This window comes from Hyperoodon ampullatus, assembly GCF_949752795.1.
Source record: "Hyperoodon ampullatus genome assembly, chromosome: 20".
Taxonomy (NCBI): Eukaryota; Metazoa; Chordata; class Mammalia; order Artiodactyla; family Ziphiidae; genus Hyperoodon; species Hyperoodon ampullatus.
The window spans coordinates 168,726-196,016 of record NC_136933.1 but is presented as its reverse complement, the minus strand read 5'-3'; the positions used below and the strand labels follow the sequence as shown (position 1 = coordinate 196,016).

General features: G+C 36.3%; 1 pseudogene across 1 annotated transcript in view; it reads left to right on the top strand.

The window, feature by feature from the left end:
* The window catches only part of LOC307068771 (coiled-coil domain-containing protein 150-like), a 98,374-nt pseudogene that overhangs the window by 34,817 nt on the left and 36,266 nt on the right, over positions 1 to 27,291 (top strand). Inside the window, exons 14-15 of the transcript in view lie at positions 14,397 to 14,512; positions 19,679 to 19,762. The product of the transcript in view is annotated as a coiled-coil domain-containing protein 150-like (transcript). The remainder of the gene's footprint in view (positions 1 to 14,396; positions 14,513 to 19,678; positions 19,763 to 27,291) is intronic.

Below are 27,291 nucleotides of genomic sequence, written 5' to 3'. Positions count from 1 at the left end.
CATCAGTGTCTTATAATTTTCTGCATACAGGTCTTTTGTCTCCTTAGGTAGGTTTATTCCTAGATATTTTATTCTTTGTGTTGCAGTGGTAAATGGGAGTATCTTCTTGATTTCACTTTCAGATTTTTCATCATTAGTGTATAGGAATGCCAGAGATATCTGTGCATTAATTTTGTATCCTGCTCCTTTACCGAATTCATTGATTAGCTCTAGTAGTTTTCTGGTAGCATCTTTAGGATTCTCTATGTATAGTTTCATGTCATCTGTAAACAGTGACAGCTATACTTCTTCTTTTCCGATTTGCATTCCTTTAATTTCCTTTTCTTCTCTGATTGCTGTGGCTAAAACTTCCAAAACTATGTTTAATAAGAGTGGTGAGAGTGGGCAACCCTGTCTTGTTCCTGATCTTAGTGGAAATGGTTTCAGTTTTTCACCATTGAGGACGATGTTGGCTGTGGGTTTGTCATATATGGCCTTTATTATGTTGAGGAAAGTTCCCTCTGTGCCTACTTTCTGGAGGGTTTTTATCATAAATGGGTGTTGAATTTTGACAAAAGCTTTCTCTGCATCTATTGAGATGACCATATGATTTTTCTCCTTCAGTTTGTTAATATGGTGTATTACATTGATTGATTTATGTATATTGAAGAATCCTTGCATTCCTGGAATAAACCCCACTTGATCATGCTGTATGATCCTCATAATATGCTGTTGGAGTCTGTTTGCTAGTATTTTGTTGAGGATTTTTGCATGTATGTTCATCAGTGATATTGGCCTGTAGTTTTCCTTCTTTGTGACATGCTTGTCTGGTTTTGGTGTCAGGGTGATGGTGGCCACGTAGAATGAGTTTGGAAGTGTTCCTCCCTCTGCTATATTTTGGAAGAGTTTGAGAAGGATAGGTGTTAGCTCTTCTCTAAATGTTTGATAGAATTCGCCTGTGAAGACATCTGGTCCTGGTCTTTTGTTTGTTGGAAAATTTTTAATCACAGTTTCAATTGCAGTGTTTGTGATTGGTCTTTTTATATTTTCTATTTCTTCCTGATTTCGTCTTGGCAGGTTGTGCATTTCTAGCAATTTGTCCATTTCTTTCAGGTTGTCCATTTTATTGGCACAGAGTTGCTTGTAGTAATCTCTCATGATCTTTTGTATTTCTGCAGTGTCAGTTATTACTTCTCCTTTTTCATTTCTAATTCTATTGATTTGAATCTTCTCCCTTTTTTTCTTGATGAGTCTGGCTAATGGTTTATCAATTTTGTTTATCTTCTCAAAGAACCAGCTTTTAGTTTTGTTGATCTTTGCTATCATTTCCTTCATTTCTTTTTCATTTATTTCTGATCTGATCTTTATGATTTCTTTCCTTCTGCTAACGTTTGGGGTTTTTTGTTCTTCTTTCTCTAATTGCTTTAGGTGCAAAGTTTGGTTGTTTATTAGAGATGTTTCCTGTTTCTTAAGGTAGAATTGTATTGCTATAAACTTCCCTCTTAGAACAGCTTTTGCTGCATCCCATAGGTTTTGGGTCATTGTGTTTCCATTGTCATTTGTTTCTAGGTATTTTTTTATTTCCTCTTTGATTTCTTCAGTGATCACTTCGTTATTAAGTAGTGTATTGTTTAGACTCCATGAGTTTGTATTTTTTACAGATCTTTTCCTTTAATTGATACCTGGTCTCGTAGTGTTGTGGTCGGAAAAGATACTTGATACACTTTCAATTTTTTAAATTTACCAAGGCTTGATTTGTGACCCAAGGTATGATCTCTCCTGGAGAATGTTCCATGAGCACTTGAGAAAAATGTGTATTCTGGTTTTTTGGAATGGAATGTCCTATAAATATCAATTAAGTCCATCTTGTTTAATGTTCATTTAAAGCTTGTGTTTCCTTGTTTACTTTCATTTTGGATGATCTGTCCATTGGTGAAAGTGGGGTGTTAAAGTTCCCTACTATGATTGTGTTACTGTCGATTTCCCCTTTTATGGCTGTTACTACTTGCCTTATGTATTGAGGTGCTCCTATTTTGCATGCATAAATATTTACAATTGTTATATCTTCTTCTTGGATCAATCCCTTGATCATTATGTCATGTCCTTCCTTGTCTCTTCTAATAGTCTTTATTTTAAAGTCTATTTTGTCTGATATGAGAATTGCTACTCCAGCTTTCTTTTGATTTCCATTTGCATGGAATTTCTTTTTCCATCCCCTCACTATCAGTCTGTATGTGTCTCTAGGTCTGAAGTGGGTCTCTTGTAGACAGCATATATATGGGTCTTGTTTTTGTATCCATTCGGCCAGTCTGTGTCTTTTGGTGGGAGCATTTAATCCATTTACGTTTAATGTAATTATCCATATGTATGTTTCTATTCCCATTTTCTTAATTGTTTTGGGTTTGTTATTGTAGGTCTTTTCCTTTTCTTGTGTTTCTTGCCTAGAGAAGTTCCTTTAGCTTTTGCTGTAAAGCTGGTTTGGTGGTGCGGAACTCTCTCAGCTTTTGACTGTCTGTAAAGGTTTTAATTTCTCCATCAAATCTGAATGAGATCCTTGCTAGGTAGAGTAATCTTGGTTGTAGGTTTTTCTCCTTCATCACTTTAAATATGTCCTGCCAGTCCCTTCTGGCTTGCAGAGTTTCTGCTGAGAGATCAGCTGTTAACCTTATGGGGATTCCCTTGTGTGTTATTTGTTGTTTTTCCCTTGCTGCTTTTAATATGTTTTCTTTGTATTTAATTTTCGACAGTTTGATTAATATGTGTCTTAGCGTGTTTCTCCTTGGATAGCAGGCAGATTCTTAACCACTGCACCATCAGGGAAGCACCTATTTTTTGGATAATAGCCATCCTAGTAAATGTGAAAGTGGTACCTCATTTTGGTTTTGATTTGCATTTCCTTAATGGCTAATAATGTTGAGCATCTTATTATGTGTTTATTGGCCATTTGTATATCTTCTTTGGAGATCTGTCCACTCAGATCCTTTACCAATTTTTAAGGTGGGTTATTTAATGTCTTTTAATTGTTGAGTTGTAAGAGTTCTTTATATATTTTGGATGGTAGACTCTTATCAGATATGTGACTTGCAGATATTTTTCTCCCATTCTGTGGGTTCTGTTTAAATTTTTATATTTTTATAAAGTCCAGTTTATCAATTTTTTCTTTGGTTGCCTGTCCTTTAAGTGTCACATCTGAGAAACTGTTGCCTGATCCAAGGTCACAAAGATTTACACCTTTTTGTTTTGTTTTGTTTTTATATCGGAGTATAGTTGATTAACAATGTTGTGTTAGTTTCAGGTGTACAGCCAGGTGATTAAGTTATACATGTACCTATTCTTTTTCATATTCTTTTTCCATTTAGGTTATTACAGAATATTGAACAGAGTTTCCTGTGCTATACAGTAGGTCCTTGTTGCTTATCTGTTTCAAATATAGCAGTGTGTACGTGTCAGTCCCAAACTCCCAATCCCTCCCCTCCCCCACCCTTCCCCCTGTAACCATAAGATCATTCTCTAAGTCTGTGAGTCTATTTCTGTTTTGTAAATAAGTTCATTTGTATCTTTTTTTTTTACATTCCACATATAGGAGATATCATGATATTTGTCTTTCTCTGTCTGACTTACTTCACTTAGTATAATAATCTCCAACTCCATCCATGTTGCTGAAAATAGGATTATTTCATTCTTTTCAATGGCTGAGTAATATTCCATTATTTTTATGTACCTCATCTTCTTTATCCACTCCTCTGTCGATGGACATTTAGGTTGCTTCCATGTCTTGGCTCTTGGAAACAGTGCTGCAGTGAACATTGGGGTGCATGTATCCTGTCAAACCATGTTTTTTTGCAGATATGTGCCCAGGAGTGGGATTCCTAGATCATATAGTAGTTCTAATTTTAGTTTTTTAAGGAACCTCCATATTGTTCTCCACAGTGGCTGCACCAACTTACATTTCCACCAGCAGTGTAGGAGGGTTCCCTTTTCTCCACACCCTCTTTAGCATTTATTTTTTGTAGACTTTTTGATAATGGCCATTCTGACTGGTGTAAGGGGATATCTCATTGTAGTTTTGAGTTGCATTTCTCTAATAATTAACAGTGTTGAGCATCTTTTCGTGTAACTCTTGGCCATCTGTATGTCTTCTTTGGAGGAATGTCTATTTAGGTCTTCTGCACATTTTTTGATTGGGTCCTTTTTTTGGTATTGAGCCGCATGAGCTGTTTGTATGTTTTGAGGACTAATCCCTTGTCGGTTGCATTGTTTACAAATATTTTCTCCCATTCTGTGGGTTGTCTTCATTTTGTTTATGGTTTCTTTTGCTGTTCAAAAGCTTTTGAGTTTAATTTGGTCCCATTTGTTTAGTTTTTATTTTCATTACTCTAGTAGGTGGGTCAAAAAAGATCTTGCTGTGGTTTATGTCAAAGAGTGTTTTTCCTATGTTTTCCTCTAAGAGTTTTACAGTGTCCAGTATTACATTTAGGTCTTTAATCCATTTTGAGTTTATTTTTCTGTATGGTGTTAAGGAGTGTTCTGATTTCATTCTTTTACATGTAGCTATACAGTTTTCCCAGAACCACTTATTGAAGAGGCTATCTTTCTTCCATTGTATAGTCTTACCTCCTTTATTGTAGATTAATTGATGATAGGTGGGTGGTTTATTTCTGGGCTTTCTATCCTGTTCCATTGAATTATATTTCTGTTTTTGTGCTAGTATGATACTGTTTTGATTACTGTAGCTTTGTAGTATGGTCTGAACTCAAGGAGCCTGATTCCTCCAGCTTCGTTTTTCTTTCTCAAGAGTGCTTTGGCTATTCAGGGTCTTTTGTGTCTCCATACAGGTTTTAAGATTTTTTGTTCTAGTTCTGTGAAAAATGCCATTGGTATTTTGGTAGGGATTTCATCGAATCTGTAGATTGTCTTGGGTAGTATAGTCATTTTGACAATATTGCTTCTTCCAATCCAAGAACATGGTATATCTTTCCATCTGTGTCACCCTTGATTTCTTTCATCAGCATCTTACAGTTTTCAGAATAATGGTCTTTTGCCTCCTTAGGTAAGTTTATTCCTAGGTATTTTATTCTTTTTAATATGATGGTAACTGTGATTGTTTCCCTAATTTCTCCTTCTGATCTCTCATTGTTAGTGTATAGAAATGCAACAGATTTCTGTGTATTAATTTTGTATCCTGAAACTTGACTGAATTCATTGATGAGCTCTAGTAGTTTTCTGGTAGCATCTTTAGGATTTTCTATGTATAGTATCTGCAAACACCTGCAAACAGTGACAGTTTTACTTCTTCTTTTCCAGTTTTGATTCCCTTATTTCTTTTTCTTCTCTGATTACCGTGACTAGGACTTCCAAAACTGTGTTGAATGAAAGTGGTGAGAGTGGACATCCTTGTCTTGTTCCTTATCTTAGGGGAGGTGTTTTCAGCTATTCACAGTTGAGTATGACGTTAGCTGTTGGTTTGTCATATACAGTCTTTATTATGTTGAGGTAGGTTCTCTCTATGCCCACTTTCTGTAGAGTTTTTATCATAAATGGGTGTTGAATTTTGTCAAAAGCTTTTTCTGCATCTATTGAGAGGATCATATGGTTTTTATTCTTCAATTTGTTGATGTGGTGTATCACACTGATTTATTTGTAGAGACTGAAAAATCCTTGCATCCATGGGATAAATTCCACTTGATCATAGTGTATGATCCTTTTAATGTATTGTTGGATTTGGTTTGCTAGTATTTTGTTGAGGATTTTTGCATCTGTGTTCATCAGTGATATTGGCCTATAATTTTCCTTTTTTTGTGGTATATTTGTCTGGTTTTGGTATCAGGGTGATGGTGGCCTCATAGAATGAGTTTGCAAGTCTTCCCTCCTCTGCAGTGTTTTGGAATAGTTTCAGAAGGATAAGTGTTACCACTTCTCTAAATGTTTGATAGAAGTCTCCTGTGAAGCCATCTGGTCCTGGACTTTTGTTTGTTGGTAGTTTTTAAAGCACAGTTTTAATTTCAGGGCTTGTGGTTGGTCTGTTCATATTTTCTATTTCTTTCTGGTTCAGTCTTGGGAGATTATATTTTTCTAAGAACTTGTCCATTTCTTCTAGGTTGTCTGTTTTATTGGCATATAGTTGCTTTTAGCAGTCTCCTATGATCCTTTGTATTTCTGTGGTGATTGTTGTAACTTCTCCTTTGCCATATCTAATTTTACTGATTTGAGCCCTCTCCCTCTTTTTCTCGATGAGTCTGGCTAATGGTTTATCAAGTTTGTTTATCTTCTCAAAGAACCAGCTTTTAGTTTCATTGATCTTTTCTGTTGTTTTCTTTGTCTCGATTTCATTTCTTTCCGCTCTGATCTTTATAATTTTTTCCCTTCTACTAACTTTGGGTTTTGTTTGTTCTTATTTCTCTAGTTGGTTTAGGTGTAAGTTTAGGTTGTTTATATGTGATTTTTCTTGTTTCCTATGGTAAGATTTTATTGCTAGAAACTTCCCTGTTAGAACTGCTTTCGCTGCATCCCATAGATTTTGGATCATTGTGGTTTGGTTTTCATTTGTCTGTTAGTATTGTTTTATTTCCTCTTTGATTTCTTCAGTGATCCATCGGTTGTTTAGTAACATATTGTTTAGCCTCCACATGTTTGTGTTTTTTAGTTTTTTCTTGTAGTTTATTTTTAATCTCATAGCGTTGTGGTTGGAAAAGATGCTTGATATGATTTCAATTTCCTTAAAGTTACCAAGACTCGCTTTGTGATCAGTCCTGGAGAATGTTCCATGTGCACTTCAGAAGAATGTTTACTCTGCTGTTTTTGAATGAAATGCTCTATAAATATCAATTAGGTCCATCTGGTCTAATGTGTCATTTAAGGCCTTTGTTTCCTTATTGATTTTCTTTCTGGATGATCTGTTCTTAGATGAAAGTGGGGTGTTAAAGTCCCCCACTATTATTGTATTACTGTCTATTTCTCCTTTTATGGCTGTTAGTATTTGCCTTATATATTGGAGTGCTCCTATGTTGGGTACATATATGTTTTCGATTGTTATAGCTTCTTCTTAGATTGATCTCTTGATCATTATGTAGTGGCCTTCTTTATCTCTTGTAACAGTCTTTATTGTAAAGTCTATTTTGTCTGATATGAGTATGGCTACTTCAGCTTTCTTTTGATTTCTATTTGCATGGAATATCTTTTTCCATCCTCTCAATTTCAGTCTGTATGTGTCCCTAGATCTGAGGTGGGTCTCTTATAGACAACGTATATACGGATCTTGTTTTTGTATCCATTCAGCCAGTCTGTGTCTTTTGGTTGGAGTATTTAATCCAGTTACATTTAAGGTAATTATCAATATGTGTGTTCCTCTTGCCATTTTCGTAATTGTTTTGGATTTGGGTTTTTTGTGGGTTTTTTTGGCTGCATCCCTTGTTTTGGGACATGGCAGTGAAAGGCCAAGTCCTAACCACTGGACCACCAGGGAATTCCCTGGATTTGTTTTTGTAGGTCTTTCTTCTTTCCTTCCTCTTCTGTTCTCTTATCTTGTGATTTGATGACCAACTTTAATGTTGTGTTTCAATTCCTTTTTCTTTTTTGTGTGTATCTATTGCAGATTTTCGGTTTATGGTTCCCATGAGCTTTTGATATAGCAGTCTATATATAAAGAAGATTGCTTTAAGTTTCTAGTCTTTTAATCTCAAATGCAATTCCAATATCCTGCATTTGTGCTCTCCTCTTCTCACAGTTACTGGTTTTGATATCATATTTGTGTGCAGATGATTTTCTACATTAACTGTATGTTTACCTTTACTGCTGAGCTTTCCATTCATAATTTTCTTGTTTCTAGTTGTGCCCTTTTCTTTTCCACCTAGAGAAGTTCCTTTAGTGTTTGTTGCAAAGCTGGTCTGGTGGTGCTGAATTCTCTTGGTTTTTGCTTGTCTATAAAGCTTTTGATTTCTCCTTCAAATCTGAAAGAGAGCCTTGGTGGGTAGAGTATTCCTGGTTTTAGGTTCTTGCCTTTAATCATTTTAAATATATCTTGCCACTCCCTTCTGGCCTGCAGAGTTTCTGCTGAGAAATCACTTGATAGCCTTACGGGAATTCCTTTGTATGTTATTTGTTGCTTTTCCCTTGTTTCTTTTAATATCTTTTCTTTGTCTTTAATTTTTGTCAGTTTGATTACTGTGTGTCCTGGCATATTCCTCCTTGGGTTCATCCTACCTGGGAGTCTCTCTGCTTCCTGGACTTGGGTTACTGTTTCCTTTTCCATGTTAGGGAAGTTTTCAGCTATTATCTCTTCAAATATTTTCAAAGGTCCTTTCTCTCTCTATTCTTCTTCTGGGAGGCCTATAATGTGAATGTTGGTGCATTTAATGTTGTCCTGAAGTCTCTTAGACTGTCTTCATTTCTTTTCATTCTTTTTTCTTTATTCTGCTCCATAGCAGTGATTTCCACCATTCTGTCTTCCACCTCATTTATCCATTCTTCTGCCTCAGTTATTCTGCTATTGATTCCTTCTAGTGTATTTTTCATTTCAGTTATTGTATTGTACATCTCTGTTTGTTTGGTCTTTAGTTCCTCTATGTCTTTTTAAAACATTTCTTGTATCTTCTCAGTCTGTGCCTCCATTCTTTTCCTGAGATCTTGGAACATCTTCAATATAATTACTCTGAGTTCTTTTTCCAGTAAATGGCCTATCTCCACTTCACTTAGTTGTTCTTCTGGTGTTTTATCTTTTTCTTTCATCTGGGACATATTCCTTTGCCGTCTCATTTTGTCTAACTTTCTGTGATTGCGGTTTCCATTCTGCAAGCTGCAGGATTGTAGTTCTTCTTGCTTCTGCTGTCTGCCCTCTGGTGGATGAGGCTGTCTAAGAGGCTTGTGCAGGCTTCCTGGTTCCTGCCCACTGGTGGGTAGAGCTGGTTCTTGTCCCTCTGGGCAGGGCCATGCTCAGGAAGACTTTAAGCAGCCTGTCTGCTGATGGGTATGACTGTATTCCCTCCCTGTTGGTTGTTTGGCCTGAGGCGTCCCAGCACTGGAGCCTACAGGCTGTTGGGTGGGGCTAGGTCATTGGGAGGAAATGGCAGCCTCCAGGAGTGCTCATGCTAATGATTAATCCCCACAACTACTGCTGCCAGTGTCTTTGTACCTGCAGTGAGCCATAGCACCTCCCCTGCCTCTCCAGGAGACCCTCCAATACTAGCAGGTAGGTCTGGCCCAGTCTCTTATGAGGTCACTGCTTTTTTTCCCTGGGCCCTGGTGCACATGAGACCTTGCCTGTGCCCTCCAAGAGTGGAGTTTCTGTTTCCCCAGTCCTGTGGAATTCCTGTGATCAAACCCCGCTGGCCTTCAAAACCAGATTCTCTGGGGGCTCTTCCTCCTCTTACCAGGCCCCCACGCTGGGAAGGCTGACATGGGTCTCTGAACTTTCAGTCCTGTGGGAGACCTTTTCAGGTATAATTACTTTCTAGTTTGTGGATCGCCCACCCAGTGGGTATGGGATTTGATTTTATTGCAGTTGTGCCCCTCCTACCATCTCGTTGTGGCTTCCTCTTTGTCTTTGGATGTAGGGTGTCTCTTTAGGTAGGTTCTAGTGTTTTATTTTCTATGGTTGTTCAGCAGTTAGTTGTGACTTTGGTGTTTTTGTATGAAGGAGTGAGCTCATGTCCTTCTACTCCCCCATCTTGCAACTGTCATCCTGCACCCACTTTTTATTCTAAAAATTTTATAGTTTTACAGATTACATTTTAGTCTTTGATCCATTTTGTGTTAAATTTTATATATGGTATGAGGTAGAGGTTTAACTTCATTATTTTGCCTGTGGATATCCAGTTATCCCAGGACGATTTTTTTTTTTTTTTTTTTTTGCGGTATGCGGGCCTCTCACTGCTGTGGTCTCTCCCGTTGCGGGGCATAGGCTCCGGATGCGCAGGCTCAGCAGCCATGGCTCACGGGCCCAGCCGCTCCACGGCATGTCGGATCTTCCTGGACCGGGGCACGAACCCGTGTCCCCTGCATCGGCAGGCGGACTCTCAACCACTGTGCCTCCAGGGAAGCCCCAGGATGATTTCTTGGAAGACTGTTCTTTCTATTGAATGATCTTGGCTCCCTTGTCAAAATCTAGTTAACCATAGATGCATGGGCTTATTTCTGGACTCTCAATTCCATTGCATTGATATATATGATTGTACGTATGCCAGTACCACATGGTCTTGATTACTGTAGCTTTGTAATAAGTTTTAAAATTGAGACGTGTGAGCCCTCCAACTTTATTTTTTTGAGATTGTTCTGGCTATTCTGGATCCTTGCATGTCTATATGAATTTCAGGATCAGATTTTCCATTTCTGCAAAAAAAGAGGAGCTGGAATTTTGATAGGGTTTGTACAATCCTGTAGATCAATTTGGAGAGTATTGTGATCTTAACAATAGAGTATATATTTTCTCTATATAAGATTGTGCCATCTGCAAATGGAGATAGTTTTATTTTTTCCTTTCCAATTTGTTGCTGTTTGTTTCTCTTTCTTGTGTAATTGCTTTGGCTAGAACCTCCAGCCATGAGAGGTTGAATAGAGGTGATGAGAGCAGACATCCTTGTTTTGTTCCTGAGTTTAGAGGGTTAGCTTTCAGTTTGGCACCATTAAGTATGATGTTAGCTGTGTGCTTTTCCTAAATGCCCATGATCAGGATGAGGAAATTACCTTCTATTCCTAGTTTGTTGGGAATTTTTATCATGAAAATATGTTGAACTTGTTCAGTTGCTTTTTCTATATCTGTTGGAATAACCTTATGGATTTTGTCCTTTATTCTATTACTAAGGTGTATTACATTGATTTCAAATGTTGAACCAAGTTTTCCTTTGGGGGATAAATTTCACCTCATCATGGTGTATAATCCTTTTCATATGTTGTTTGATTTGGCTTGCTATTATTTTGTTGAGGATTTAAAAATCTATATTAATAAGGGTTATCCCATAGTTTTTTTTCTCTTGTGACATCTTTGGTTTTGGTATCAAGGTATTCAATAATATTGGCCTCTTAAAATGATTTGATAGTGTTCCCTCTCCTATTTTGAGAAGACTTTGTGAGGGATTGGTGTTAATTCTTTCAGTGTTTTGTAGAATTCAACAGTAAAGCCATCTGGTTCTAGGTTTTTCTTTGTGGGGAGTGTTTTGTTTTTAATTATTATTATTATTGATCCAGTCTCTTTATTTGTTATAGTTCAATTCATATTTCTACTTTTTTTTGAGTTTTAGTCATTTGGGTCTTTCTAGGAATTTGTCCATTTCATCTAGGCTATGCAATTTATTGGCATACAGTTGTTCATAGTAGCCCCTTTTTAATTTCTGGGAGTTCAATACAATGTCTCTTCTTTCATTTCTAATTTTAGCAATTTGTGTATTCTTTATATTTTTTCTTGGTTAATACCACAGTGGTTTGTCAATTTTGTTGATCTTGTCAAAGAACCAACTTCTGGTTTTACTGATTTTCTCTATTGTTTTTCTAGCCTCTGTTCTATTTCTGCTATAATCCTTATTATTTTCTTCCTTTTGCTTGCTTTGAGTTTAATTTTCTTTTTCTAGGTTCTTAAGATGGATGCTTAGGTTACTGATATGAGATATTTCTCTTTTATTAAATATAAGTTTATACAGCTACATATTCCCCTCTAAGCACCACTTTAGCTGCATACCATACATTTTCTTTATCATGTTATATTTTCATTTTCATTCATCTCAAAATATTCTTTAATTTCCTTTGTAATTTCCTCTTTGACCCATTGATTATTTAGAAATATGTTGTTGATTTCCCCATATATGTGAATTTTCCAAATTGCCTTCTTTTATTCATTTAATTTTATTTCATTGTTGTTGGAGAACATACTTTATATAATTTCAGTCCTTTCAGATTTATTGAGAGTTGTTTTATGGTTTAACATGTGGTATATCCTAGAGCATGCTTCATGTGCACTTGAGAAAAATGTGTATTCCATTATTGTTTGGTGGAGTGTTCTAAAGATGTCTGTTAGGTCCTGTTGCTTTATAGTGTTGTTCAAGTCATCAGCTGTTTCTTCATTGATCATCTAACTGTTCCACCTATTATTGAAAGAGGGATATTGAAGTCTTCAACTGTTAGTGTTGAATTGTTATTTCTCCCTTCAATTCTGTCAGTTTTTGCTGTATTGTTTTTGCTTCATTGGCATTGTGTTGTTAGATGCAAATGCATTTATAAATGTTATCTTCTTAATGGGTTGATCCTTTTTTCAATATATAATGTCCTTTTATTTATTTATTTTTTTGGTTTGTGGGTCTCTCACTGTTGTGGCCTCTCCCATTGTGGAGCACAGGCTCCAGACGCACAGGCTCAGCGGCCATGGCTCACGGGCCCAGCTGCTCCACAGCATGTGGGATCTTCCCAAACCGGGGCATGAATCCATGTCCCCTGCATTGGCAGGCGGACTCTCAACCACTGAGCCACCAGGGAAACCCTATAATGTCCTTCTTTATCTCACAGATTTTTGTCTTAATAGCTACTTTGTCTCATGTTAGTGTAGCCACTCCAGCTCTTTTCAGATTACTGTTTACATCATATATCTTTTCCCATCCTTTTATTTTCAACCCATTTGTGTCTTTGGATCTAAAGTGTGTCTCTTATAAACAGCATACAGTTGGGTCTTTTAAAAAATTTATTCTCCCTGTCTCTGCTTCTTAGTTGGAGTGTTTAATCCATTAATATTTAACATAATTACCCATAAGGTAGGATTTACATCTGCCACTTTACTATTTTTTATATGTTTTATGTGATATTTGTTCCTCTGTTTCTCCAGTATTGCCTTCCTTTTTGTTAAGTAGATATTTCTGGTGCACTATTTTAATTCCCTTAACCTTTCTTTTACTATATATTTTTGATTTATAGATAACTGAGTTACAAACAAAAACTACATTTTATATGTCTTCTACATGTACCTATGTTGCTACATTTTCTGGTACCCTTTATTTCTTTATGTGGATTCCAGTTATTATCTAATCCCCTTTTATTTCAGCCTGAAGAGCTCCCTTTAGCATTTCTTACAGGGCATTTTTTTCTAGCCTCACAGTCTAGACCCCACCAAAGGGTGGACACTGGTAAATTATCCCACACAATTTAAATTGGGATTAGAGAGAATTGACATCTTAGCAATATTGTATCTTCCTAATACAGGGACACAGTATGTCTCTCCATTTTATTTAGGCTTTTGATTTGTCTTGTCAGCATACTGTAATTTTCAGCATGTCAAATATTGGACATATTTTTTCTTAGATTTGTACCTAAGAATTTCATGGATTTTGGTGCTGTTATAAATGGAACTTATAAGAAATATCAATTTCCAATTGTTTGTTGCTAATATATAGAAATACATTTGATTTGACCTTGTATCCTTCAACCTTACTAAACTCACTTATTCTAGGATTTCTTTTGTAGATTCTTTGGGATTTCCTATGTAGACTATCATGTCTGTTGTAAGTAGAGACACTTTTATTTCTCCCTTTCCAATTTCTATGCTTTTTATTACTTTTTCTTACCTTGTTGCACCAGCTAAGGCCTCCCGTATGATACTGAATAGGAATGGCAAGAGCAGATATCCTTGCCTTTTTCCCTGTCTTAGGGGAAAACATTCAGTCTTCCACCAATACTGATATTAGTTGTAGGTTTTTACAGACATAATTGTTCACATAGAGATGGTTCCCTTTCATTTCTAGGTTACTGGGTTTTTATCATAAATTAATTTGAATTTTGTGACATGCTTTTTCTGTGGCTATTGAGATGGTCATATGGTTTTTCTTCTATAGTCTATTGATGTGGTGAATTATAGTAATTAATTTTAAATGTGAACAAGCCTTGTATTACCTGAATAAACTACACTTAGTCCTGATTTGTTATCCTTTTATATATTGCTGGATTCATTTTGCTAATATTTTTGGGGTATTTTTGCCTCTATATTTATATGCTCGCATTAATATATAAATAGGTGCCATGTACCAGAAGGACTTTCACTTCTAGTAAATGTACACTATGCAATTTGTAATAACTCTCCTGCTAAAGACAACTAAAAAGCAGGGAAACATATTCATAAGATACCATTTATTTTACAGTTAAAAATGTCATTTTAAAAACAAGATAAGGGCTTCTCTGGTGGCGCAGTGGTTGAGAGTCCGCCTGCCAATGCAGGGGACAAGGGTTCGTGCCCCAGTCCGGGAAGATCCCACATGCTGTGGAGCAGCTAGGCCCGTGAGCCATGTCCGCTAAGCCTGCACGTCCAGAGCCTGTGCTCCGAAATGGGAGAGGCCACAACAGTGAGAGGCCTGCGTACCGCAAACAAACAAACAAACAAAAAACAACAAAAAAAACCCAAGATAATATTTTTGGATCTAGCATAGAATTCTTTTCTCTTTTTTCTTCTAAAGGTAGGCATAAATGCATTAACCCACAACCTGCAAACTCTAGAGGAAAAGAATAAGCAACTGGCAGATCAAATTGCTTCCCTAGAACTTGAGCAAGCAACTTCTGATTACCTTTGGGGGTATAAAAAGTCAGTCTAAATTAGCAATTAATGACTATGAGTTTTAAAAACAATCAGAAATCAGGAGATGGGTTTCCTTCATTTTTTTTTGATAATTATCACAAGTCTGAATAATTCAGGCTAAGTATGTCAGAGAGCCCTATGGTATTCAGACAATACAGGATTTAGGAAAACAAGAGTTTAAGACAGCCTTTAAATGTCTGCCTACACAGATGATCTATAATGCTGAAAAGCACCAATATTTCTAACGTTTTAAAATATTTTCTTTTCCATAAATTGTGAGGAACAAACTTGTATTTTTTTTCTCTTTCTGACAGTTCCATCCATTAGGAAATCAATAGTAAGTTCGATTCCTAAAAGCTACTTGAAAAGGTCAATCCATTACAAATAAATGGTAGAATTCTTAAAACATCTCCAGGTGAAGGAGATTTAAAGAGATGATTGTTATGTTAAACAGCTAATAAGTTTTCCATGTGCTTCTGAATACTTGAGAAAGAATTAGCCATTGCTTCTATAACATGCAAATCATCTTTCAAAATTCCAAAGAAGGCCCTGTTGTGAATTCTGCCTTAATCTGAACTAAATTCTTTCAAACTCTGTCATAAGCTGCTCATTACTTCAACTATAAAAAATTTCAGAGACTAAATCTAAATCCTGGGACTTCCCTGGTGGTGCAGTGGTTAAGAATCCGCCTGCCAATGCAGGAGACATGGGTTCAAGCCCTGGTCCAGTAAGATCCCACATGCCACGGAGCAACTAAGCCCATGTGCCACAACTACTAAGCCTGCGCTCTAGGGCCCACGAGCCACAACTGCAGAGCCCTCGTGCCACAACTACTGAAGCCCGCGTGCCTAGAGCCTGTGCTCTGCAACAAAGAGAAGCCACCGCAATGAGAAGCTCATACACCCCAATGAAGATTAGCCCCCGCTCACTGCAACTAGAGAAAGCCCGTGCGCAGCAACGAAGACCCCATACAGCCAAAAATAAATAAATAAATAAAAATTAAAAATATATGTATAAATACTCTTATATTTTCATGGCTTTAGAGCCAGACTATCTATGTTTCAATTTTGGCTGTGACCTTGGGTGTGATCCTTAACCTCTCGGAGCCTGAGTTTCTTAATCTCTCAAAATGGGGATAATCATACTATTATTAGGAGGTTGTTGAGGTTAAGTAAGTTAATACATGTAAAGCATGTAGAGCATTCTAACATTTATTGAATTCTTAGTATCTCAACTGTCTCAGAAGAAAGCCTGTAAGTTCCTATCAGAGCAACAAGGTGCATTAGCTCTAATTCCTGGTACTGTCTCAAACCACGCCTCCCTCCCCCAAGATTAAAGATTCATCCATGTCCTTTCCTGTTGGCCAGGCCTCAGCTGGGCTTATCCACCCACCTGGTTTGGGTCTCTCTCAAGACCATATCTCAGTCTGCATGATTCTTTCATGCCTCTACTACCAGTGAGCAGGCCTGTGGCCTTATCCTATTAGTGACTTTGACGGGTCTTGCAAGTAATTTGCTCAATGTTGGTTCTTGCCTGTCCACAGCATCTCTTGATTAAGGTCTCCCAGTGATATCCCATACCTCAATTCCAGCTTATATGTCTATGCATAGAATCTTCTCTGACCAAACCTGCCTGGAAGTGCTTCACTTGGCTGTATGAGTCTTGAGGAAAGAGGTTAAGAACTTCTTTTTTCAATCCGAGCAATGTCATTAAACCTATTGTTCTTTGAGAATTAACACTTGAAATTCTCAATAAAAACTACCCTCTAGTATAACCTCTGACTGATTTTTAGAGATATACATATGAATGTGTGTTGTGTATGCCACACCACAGATTTAAATTCAGACCTGGTTACAATACTCGGCTCCATTTACTGTGTGACCTGGGCAAGTTCTTAACCTCTATGGCCTTCAGCACCAAGGGGATCTGCCCTAACTGTGGGGTTCTACTGTGCAAACCCCTATCAAAATAGTTACTACATTTCTAACTGCTAAGTTAGAAATTGACCTGCTTATGCATCTGCCTTCACTCTCTTCTAATGCAAGAAGAGTAGTTACTCATCTGTATACTCCCTTGCCTACCGTAACGCCTAATACATAATAGGTGTTTAAGAAATGTTGATTGGGTAGAGCACAAAGAGGGTCATGTCCGTCTTACCAGGCTGTGAGGATGAAATGTCATACTGTGAGTAAAGTGCCCCTCACAGGGCCAACATATACAGTATACTTGTATAAATATAATTTCTTCTTTTTCTCACACTTTCTAATTTTAGGTTTATGTTTGCCATTTCAGCCTTTAATGACTGTGTAATTTTTAAATTTTTTATTGAAATATAGTTGATTTACAACGTTGTGTTAATTTCTGCTGTACAGCAAAGTGACTCGGTTATACTTCTATATTTTTAAATATTCTTTTCCATGTGATTTATCACAGGATATTGAATATAGTTCCTTGTGCTATACAGTAGGACCTTGTTGTTTATATATTCTATATATAATAGTTTGCATCTGCTAACCCCAAACTCCCACTCCCTCCCTCCCCCATTCTCCCCTCCCCCTTGGCAACCACAAGTCTGTTTGCTATGAATAATGGTGTAATTTAAGTCCGTTACCACAGGCAGTCATGCAGGGAAACACAATGAGAAAAAATCCAAATGTGAGAAGGTTACTATTCCTGGATTCAAGTTAAATGACTATTTGCCCCACTTCTCATTTGTATTTTAAACATACGTTTTCAAATGGTAGCACCAGACGGAAGTAGAATTAGTTGCATACACAACTAGGATTATAATGACTTGAAATTAAACAATGTATTAAATGTAGTATTTCTTAAAACTAGGGTGACATTCGGTCAGTGTATACTTGTGAGGGTGACAGAGTTGGTTCCATTTGCGGGGACCTATGTCATACTGGTTGTTAAACATTTTGAATAAAATTCGTACTTAACAATCTACTTATAAAACAGCATTACCAAGATGCTACTATCTCTTGGTTTTATGTATCCTTTTAACAGCTTCTGCTAACTTTTAGAGCTTACCCAGATTTTTAAAATTATTTTAGAAATCACTTTGTGGCTTACTGTTGATCCTTGTCAACCTACCTTTCATATCTTAAGATAATTCTTTCTGTGTTAGCTTCCTGCTTTTCCAAGGAGTGATGTTTTTGTGCTTGAGTTAAAATGTATATTCTAACCATTCTCATTTTTCTTTGTATGCTGTTTCTCAGGTGATTCTCCAGTTTCTGTTTGGCTCTGTATATTAATAATTTTTATAGTATATTGCCAAGATTATTTAAGCAAAGGTTACATTGAGTTCTGCATTCCACAACTCAGAATCTGAGATATTCACTCATTTAAGTGGTCTCTCTCTAATTTTTGGTGTTCCACCAATTTTCTTAAGTACAGGGCCTATTTAAATAATCTGAAAACAGTAATTTAAGTGACTGCCTTAACATCTACTTTCCTTTAGCAACTGGAACAAATTTTTTTGTTTGTCATAAATTTAAATAAGTGACTTTGTGTCAAACAGTATCACATTTTGATTTTTCTTAGTTTTCACTTATCAGTGCATTAGTGTTCTCTTGGGTGGCAAAAAGGGGAAATTATTTTAAAAGTGTATTTGAAAGAGTAATAGAATTCTTTATGTCTTTGCCTAAAAGAGGGAATTTTATTGAAGAAAAAAGTGCCATTATTTTAAAAATTCTTGGACACATTTTATAAGAGACCCAGACTATCCAAGTTATTTAAAAAAATAAAAAGCCTTCCACATTCCAAGAAGGCAAGCAAAGTTATTTTTGAGTGTTTTTATTTGTAATAGCTAGCATATTTTTGGTTAAATCTGGCTCTTGACTTTTTATAAGCTATACCTACATTTTGCAGCACATTGGGCACCTTGATTTATAGGACTTGGAACTGAATTTTAAATTTTAAATAATTCAGCTTTTATGGTTATGGTGTAGCTTTGTTTTTGTAGCATTATTGGCCATCCTTGTCATATATTTTCTGCTGAAGGCTTGATCAAAACATAATCCCAGGGCTTCCCTAGTGGCGCAGTGTTTGAGAGTCTGCCTGCCGATGCAGGGGATACGGGTTTGTGCCCCGGTCCAGGAAGATCCCACATGCTGCGGAGTGGCTGGGCCCGTGAGCCATGGCTGCTGAGCCTGAGCATCCAGAGCCTGTGCTCCACAACGGGAGAGGCCACAACAGTGAGAGGCCTGTGTACTGCAAAAAAACCAAACAAAAAACCCTCATTATTAAAGGCTGTTTGAATGATTAAATATGTAATTTCATGAAATATAGAGACTTCAGTAATGTTTGTCCTAGATAACATTATGTTGAGTACTTGATCAAACAATGTTGGAGTTTCTGACAAACATTTCTTTTGTTTTTTTTTTCAGTTTTTTTTCTTTTTTTACTGCCTTTTACTATGGTAACTGAGGTGTCTGCTATTGACCAAATGGTTGTGATCATTTGTAGCTCCCATTGTCTTAAATAACTACAATCATCCCTCAGTATCTGTGGGGGATTGGTTCCAGGACCCCCCAGATACCAAAATCTGTGGATGCTCAAGTCCCTTATATAAAATGGTGTGATATTTGCATATAATCTATGCACATCCTTCCATATACTTTAAATCATCTCTAGATTACTTATAATACCTAACACAATGTAATGTTATTTAAATAGTTGTCAGTTGCCCGTGTGTGGCAAATTCAAGTTTTGCTTTTTGGAACTTACTGGAAATTAATTTTTCCTGAATATTTTTGATCCACAGTTGGTTTAACCAGTGGATGTGGAACCTGTGGATACAGAGGGCCGACTGCATATAATCCTCAAACTGCATATCTGCAACCACTGATAAAACCACCCCACATCTGGGTTAGGTTGCAACTACAAAGGAATACTTGACATAACAAAAACAGAATTAGGAAACAAAACAACAGTGAGTCCTAAGGCACTCATATTTTCATTAGCAGTCTCTCTACATGTTTCATATTACACTATGATCAGCTGTCTAAAGACAGACTAAGAGGTATCAGTAGCAAATAAATATGAATCCTGGATTCATTACTTTAGAAATAGTAAGGGTATAAATACTTGTTTAAGAAAGAAAATGATTATTCATTCTATGCCTAGAGGTACTGATACCTGTGTTTGCTTTATCAGCTTGCCCAACAGCAGGTGGAAAATGTCTTGGGAAAAATTACTGAGGGTAAAAATAAACTGGCCTATGAAAAGGGAAGACTACAGGTATGAGATTTCGTTTTTTGATTTTTATTTTCTAATTTTTTAATGCCAGTTGTCAAGCTAAATTTTGCTGGATTTTGAGAGGACTTAACTCTGTCATTTACTAATTCTATAACTTTGGACAAGTTTTTAAGCCTCCCTAAGTTTGGTCCCTCATTCAAATCCAGGTGACTTCTATTTACACACCTATAATATAATACTGAAACCTAAAATTGTGAAGCCAAGGCTCATTCTGTGACAGTATAAAACTTTATTATAATTATTTTATGCATGGTCATTTGCTGCCAATGTAGAAAGCCTATGTTCTCTCTTTCTTTATCGAAGTATAGGTGATTTACAGTATTACATTAGTTTCAGGTGTACAACAGAGTGACTCAATACTTTTATAGATCATATTCCATTTAAAGTTATTATAAAATATTGGCTATATTCCCTGTACTGAACAATCAGTCCTTGTAGCTTGTTTATTTTATACATAGTAGTTTGTACCTCTTAATTCCCTACCCCTGTTTTGCCCCTCCCACCTTCCTTCCCCCCACTGATAACCACTGGTTTATTCTCTATTTCTGTGAGTCTGTCTCTGTTTTGTTATTTTCATTGCTTTGTTTTATTCTTTAGATTCCACATATAAGTGCTAACATATAATATTTGTCTTTCTTTGTCTGACTTATTTCACTAAGTATAATACCTTTCAGGTCTATCCATGTTGTTGCAAATGGCAAGATTTCATTCCTTTTTATGGCTGACTAATATTCTCTCTCTATATATATATGTGTGTGTGTGTCTGTGTATATATACGTACACGTATGTATATGTATATAGAGAGAGAAAGAAAGAGAGAGAATATATATATATTCTCACATCTTCTTTATCCAGTCATCTGTTGATAGACCCTTAGGTTGATTCCATATTTTGGCTATTGTAAATAATGCTGCTATGAAGGTTGGGGTTTTTTTCCCCCTAAAATAATGGGTTTATTGAGATATAATTCACGTTTAAAGTGTAAAATTTAGTGGTTTATAGTACATTCACAAAGTTGTGGAATCATTACCACTGTCTAATTCCAGAACATTTTCATCATGACAAAAAGAAACCCTGTACCCACTAGCAGTCATTCCCCATTCTCCCCTTCCCTAGCCTCTGGCAACCACTAATTTACTCTCTGTCACTCTAGATTTTCCTATTCGGGACGATGTTTAACTTTTTGAAGTGTAAAAAAGAATTCTTTTTTTTTTCTTTATTTTTTTACCACCACCCCCCGCAGCTGCTTTCCTCCCTTGGTGTCCATACGTTTGTTCTCTACATCTGTGTCTCCATTTCTACCCTGCAAACTGGTTCATCTGTACCATTTTTCTAGGTTCCACATATATGTGTTAATATACGGTATTTGCTTTTCTCTTTCTGACTTACTTCACTCTGTATGACAGTCTCCAAGTCCATCCATGTCTCTACAAATGACCCAATTTCGTTCATTTTTAAGGCTGAGTAATATTCCATTGTATAAATCTGCCACATCTTTATCCATTCGTCTCTCGATGGGCATTTAGGTTGCTTCCATGACCTGGCTATGGTAAATAGTGCTGCAATGAAATTGGGGTGCATGTGTCTTTTTGAATTATGGTTTTCTCTGGGTATATGCCCAGTAGTGGGATTGCTGGATCATATGGTAATTCTGTTTTTAGTTTTTAAAGGAACCTCCATACTGTTCTCCATAGTGGCTGTATCAATTTGCATTCCCACCAACAGTGCAAGAGGGTTTCCTTTTCTCCACACCCTCTCCAGCATTTGTTGTTCATAGATTTTCTGATGATGCCCATTCTAACTGGTGTGAGGTGATAATGTCATTGTAGTTTTTTTTGTGTGTGTGTGGTACGCGGGCCTCTCACTGTTGTGGCCTCTCTCATTGTGGAGCACAGGCTCCGGACACGCAGGCTCAGCAGCCATGGCTCACGATCCCAGCCACTCCGTGGCATGTGGGATCTTCCCGGACCGGGGCAAGAACCCATGTCCCCTGCATCGGCAGGCAGACTCTCAACCACTGCACCACCAGGGAAGCCCTGTCATTGTAGTTTTGATTTGCATTTCTCTAATAATTAGTGATGTTGAGCAGCTTTTCATGTGCTTCTTGGCCATCTGTATGTCTTCTTTGGAGAAATGTCTATTTAGGTCTTCTGCCCATTTTTGGATTGGGTTGTTTGTTTTTTTTAATATTGAGCTGCATGAGCTATTTATATATTTTGGAGATTAATCCTTTGCCCGTTGATTTGTTCTCCCATTTTGAAGGTTGTCTTTTCTTCTTGTTTATGGTTTCCTTTGCTGTGCAAAAGCTTTTAAGTTTCATTAGGTCCCATTTGTTTATTTTTGTTTTTATTTCCATTACTCTAGGAGGTGGATCAAAAAACATCTTGCTGTGATTTATGTCAGAGTGTTCTGCCTAGGTTTTCCTCTAAGAGTTTTATAGTATCCGGTGTTACGTTTAGGTCTCGAATCCATTTTGAGTTTATTTTTGTGTTAGGGAGTGTTCTAAATTCATTCTTTTACATGTAGCTGTCCAGTTTTACCAACAACAGTTATCGAAATGACTGTCTTTTCTCCATTGTATATCCTTGCCTCCTTTGTGATAGATTAGTTGACCATAGGTGCATGGTTTTATCTCTGGGCTTTCTAACTTGTTCCATTGATCTATATTTCTGTTTTTGTGCCAGTACCATATTGTCTTGATTACTGTAGTATGTAGTATAGTCTGAAGTCAGGGAGTCTATTCCTCCAGCTCCGTTTTTTCCCCCTGAAGACTGCTTTGGCTATTCAGGGTCTTTTGTGTCTCCATACAAATTTTAAGATTTTTTGTTCTAGTTCTGTAAAAAATGCCATTGGTAATTTGATAGCGATAGCATTGAATCTGTAGATTGCTTTGTGTTGCATAGTCATTTTCACAATATTGATTCTTCCAATCCAAGAACATGGTATATCTCTCCATCTGTTTGTATCATCTTTCATTTCTTTCATCAGTGTCTTATAGTTTTCTGAGTATCGGTCTTTTACCTCCTTAGGTAGATTTATTCCTAGGTATTTTATTCTTTTTGCTGCAGTGGTAAATGGGAGTGCTTCCTTAATTTGTCTTTCAGATTTTTCATCAATGCAAGAGATTTCTGTGCATTAATTTTGTATCCTGCAACTTTACCGAATTCATTGATTAGCTGTAGTAGTTTTCTGGTGGCATCGTTAGGATTCTCTCTACATAGTATCACGTCATCTGCAAACAGTGACAATTTTACTTCTTTTCCAATTTGTATTCCTTTTATTTCTTTTTCTTCTCTGATTGCTGTGGCTAGGACTTCCAAAACAATGTTGAATAATAGTCGTGAGAGTGGACATCCTTGTTCCTGATCTTAGAGGAAATGCTTTCACTTTTTCACCACTGAGAATGATGTTTGCTGTGGGTTTGTCATTTATGGCTTTTATTATGTTGAGGAAAGTTCCCTCTATGCCCACTTTCTGGAGACTTTTTATCATAAATGGGTGTTGAATTTTGTCAGAAGCTTTTTCTGCATCTATTGAGATGATCATATGGTTTTTATTCTTCAAATTTTACTATCATGTATCACATTGATTGATTTTTGTATATTGAAGAATCCTTTCATCCCTGGGATAAATCCCATTTGATCATGGTGTATGATTCTTTTAATGTGCTGTTGGATTCTGTTTGCTAGTATTTTGTTGAGGATTTTTACATCTATATTCATCAGTGATATTGGTCTGAAATTTTCTCTTTTTTTTGTAGTATCTTTGTCTGGTTTTGTTATCGGGGTGATGGTGGCCTCATAAAATGAGTTTGGGAGTGTTCCTTCCTCTGCAATTTTTGGAAGAGTTTGAGAAGGATGTGTGTTAGCTCTTCTCTACATGTTTGATAGAATTCACCTGTGAAGCCATCTGGTCCTGGACTTTTGTTTGTTGGAAGATTTTTAATCACAGTTTCAATTTCATTACTTGTGATTGGTCTGTTCATATTTTCTATTTCTTCCTGGTTCAGACTTGGAAGGTTATACCTTTCGAAGAATTTGTCCATTTCTTCCAAGTTGTCCATTTTATTGGCATACAGTTGCTTGTAGTAGTCTCTTAGGATACTTTGTATTTCTGTGGTGTCTGTTGTAACTAACTTCTTTTTCATTTTTAATCTTATTGATTTGAGTTCTCTCCCTCCTTTTCTTGATGAGTCTGGCTAATGGTTTATCAATTCTGTTTATCTTTTCAAAGAACCAGCTTTTAGTTTTATTGATCTTTGCTATTGTGTTCTTTGTTTCTATTTCATTTATTTCTGCTCTGAGCTTCATGAATTCTTTCCTTCTGCTAACTTTGGGTTTTGTTTGTTCTTCTTGCTCTAGTTCCTTTAGGTGTAAGGTTAGATTGTTTATTTGAGATTTTTCCTGTTTCTTGAGGTAGGCTTGTATAGCTATAAACTTCCCTCTTAGAACTGCTTTTGCTGCATCCCATAGGTTTTGGATCGTCATGTTTTCATTGTCATTTTCTCTAGGTATTTTTTGATTTCTTCAGTAATCTCTTGGTTATTTAGTAACGTATTGTTTAGCCTTCATGTGTTTGTGTTTTTTTCATGTAATTTTCCCTGTAATTGATGTCTAATCTCATAGCTTTTTGCTCAGAAAAGATGTTTGATATGATTTCAATTTTCTTAAATTTACTGAGGCTTGATTTGTGAACCAAGATGTGATCTATCCTGAAGAATGTTCCATGCGCACTTGAGAAGAAAGTGTAATCTGCTGTTTTTGGATCGAATGTCCTATAAATATCAATTAAATCTATCTGGTCTATTGTGTCATTTAATGCTTGTCTTTCCTTATTAATTTTCTGTTTGGATGATCTGTCCATTGGTGTAAGTGAGGTGTTAAAGTCCCCCACTATTATTGAACATTGGGGTTTTTGAATTAGTATTTTCATTTTTTTCAGATATATACTTGGGAGAAATTGCTGGATCATATGGTAGTTCTATTTTTAGTTTTTTGAGGAACCTCCATACTGTTTTCCATATGGCTGCAACAATTTACATTCCCACCAACATTGCACTAGGGTTCCCTTTTCTCCACATCCTTGCCAATGTTTGTTATTTGTGGTCTTTTTGATGATAGCCATTCTGACAGGTGTGAGGTGATATCTCATTGTGGTTTTGATTTGCATTTCCCTGATGATAAGCAGCGTTGAGCATCTTTTCATGTGCATGTTGGCCCTCTGTACATCTTCTTTGAAGAAATTTCTATTCAGGTTTTCTGACCATTGTTTTAATTGGGGTGTTTGGGTTTTTTGATATTGAGTTGTATTAGCTGTTTATGTAGTTTGGATATTAACCCCTTATCAGTCATTCCATTTGCAAACATTTTCTCCCACTCAGTAGGTTGTCTTTTCATTTTGTGAATGGTTTTCTTTGCTGTGCAAAAGGTTTTAAGCTTAATTAGGTCCCATTTGTTTTATTTTTGCTTTTGTTTCCTTTGTCTTAGGAGAAAGAACCAAAGAAAGATTGCTACAATGTATGTCAAAGAGTGTTCTGTGTTTTATTCTAGGAGTTTTGTGGTTTCAGGTCTTACATTCAAGTCTTTAATCCATTTCAAGTTAATTTTTGTAAATGGTATAAGTTAGTGGTCCATTTTCTTTCTTTGTCAAGTGCCTGTCCAATTTCCCCAACACAGTTTATTGAAGAGACTACCTTTTTCCCATTGTATATTCTTGGTTCCTTTGTTGTAAAATAATTGACCATATATGTGTGGGTTTCTTTCTGGACTCTCTGTTTTGTTCCATTGATCTATCTGTCTCTTTTTATTCCAGTACCATACTATTTTGATTACTGTAGCTTTGTAGTATAGTCTGAAGTCAGGGAGCATATGTTAACTCCAACTTTGTTCATTTTACTCAAGACTGCTTTGGCTATTCAGGATCTTTTGTGGTTCAATATAAATTTTATGATTATTCTAGTTCTGTGAAAAATGCCATGGGTTTTTGATAGGGATTGCATTAAATCTGTAGATTGCTTTGTGTAGTATGGACATTTTACCAAAATTTCTGTGAACATTGGATATCTTTCCATTTCCTTATATCATCTTTAATTTCCTTCACCAGTGTTTTATAGTTTTGGAGAGTATAGGTCTTTCACCTTCTTGGTTAAGGTCATTCCTAGGTATTTTATTCTTTTGGTGTGATTTTAAACAGGATTGTTTTGCTTTCTCTTTGTGATTGTTCACTGTAAGAGTATAGAAAAGCAACAGATTTCTGTATATTAATCTTGTATCCTGCAACTTCACTGAATTAATTTATTCTAATAGTTTTTTGGTGGAGACTTTAGGGTTTTATATATAAGTATAATGTCATCTGCAAATAGTGACAGATTTACCTTTTCTCTTCCAGTTTCATGCCTTTTATTTCTTTTTCTTGTCTGATTCCTGTGTCTAGGATTTCCAATACTGTATAAAATATAAATGGGAAGAGTAAGCAACCTTGTCTTGTTTCTTATTTTAGAGGAAAAGCTTTCAGCTTTCCAACACTGTGTATGATGTTAGCTGTCTGTTTGTCATAAATGGCCTTTATTTATGTTGAGATATGTTTCATCTATACCAACTTTGATGAAAGTTTGTATCATGAATGTTTGTTGAAGTTTGTCAAATGCTTTTTCTACATCTGTTGAGATGATCATGTGATTTTTATCCTTTCTTTTGTTAATGTGGTGTATCACATTGATTAATTTGTAGGTATTAAACCATCCTTGCATCCCTGGAATAAATCCCGCTTGATTACAGTATATAATCATTTTTATAATTGTTGAATTCAGTTTTCTAATATTTTGTTGAGGATTTTTGCAACTATATTAATCAGAGATGTTGGCCTGTAATTTTCTCTTTTTTGTGGTGTCTTTGTCTGATTTTGGTATCAGGATAATCGTAGGCTCATAGAGTGAATTTGGGAGTGTTCCCTGCTCTTCAGTTTTTTGGAGTAGTTTGAGAAGGATAGGTATCAGCTCTTCTTTATATGTTTGTTATTGATAGAATTTCCCTGTGAAGCTGTCAGGTCCTGGACTTTTGTTTGCTGGGAGTTTTTTGATTACTAATTCAATTCCACTACTAGTGATCAGTCTGTTCAGATTATCTCTTTCTTCCTCATTCAGTCTTGGAAGATTGTATGTTTCTAGAAATTTATCCATTTCTTCTAGGTTGTCCAATTTGTTGGCATATAGCTGTTCATAGTATTCTCTACTGATGTTTTTTTGTACCTCTGTGATATCAGTTGTAATTTCTCCTCTTTCTTTCTGCCTGGCTGAAGGCTTATTGATTTTATTTATCTTTTCAAAAAACCAGTTCTTAGTTTCATTGATCCTTTCTATTGGTGTTTTTTTATAGTCTCCTTTTCATTTATTTCCTCTCTGATCTTTATTATTTCCTTCCTTTTGCTGACTTTGGGCTTTGTTCTTTTTCTAATTCCTTTAGATGGTATGTTAGGTTGTTCATTTGAAATTTTTCTTTTTTCTTGAGGTAGTC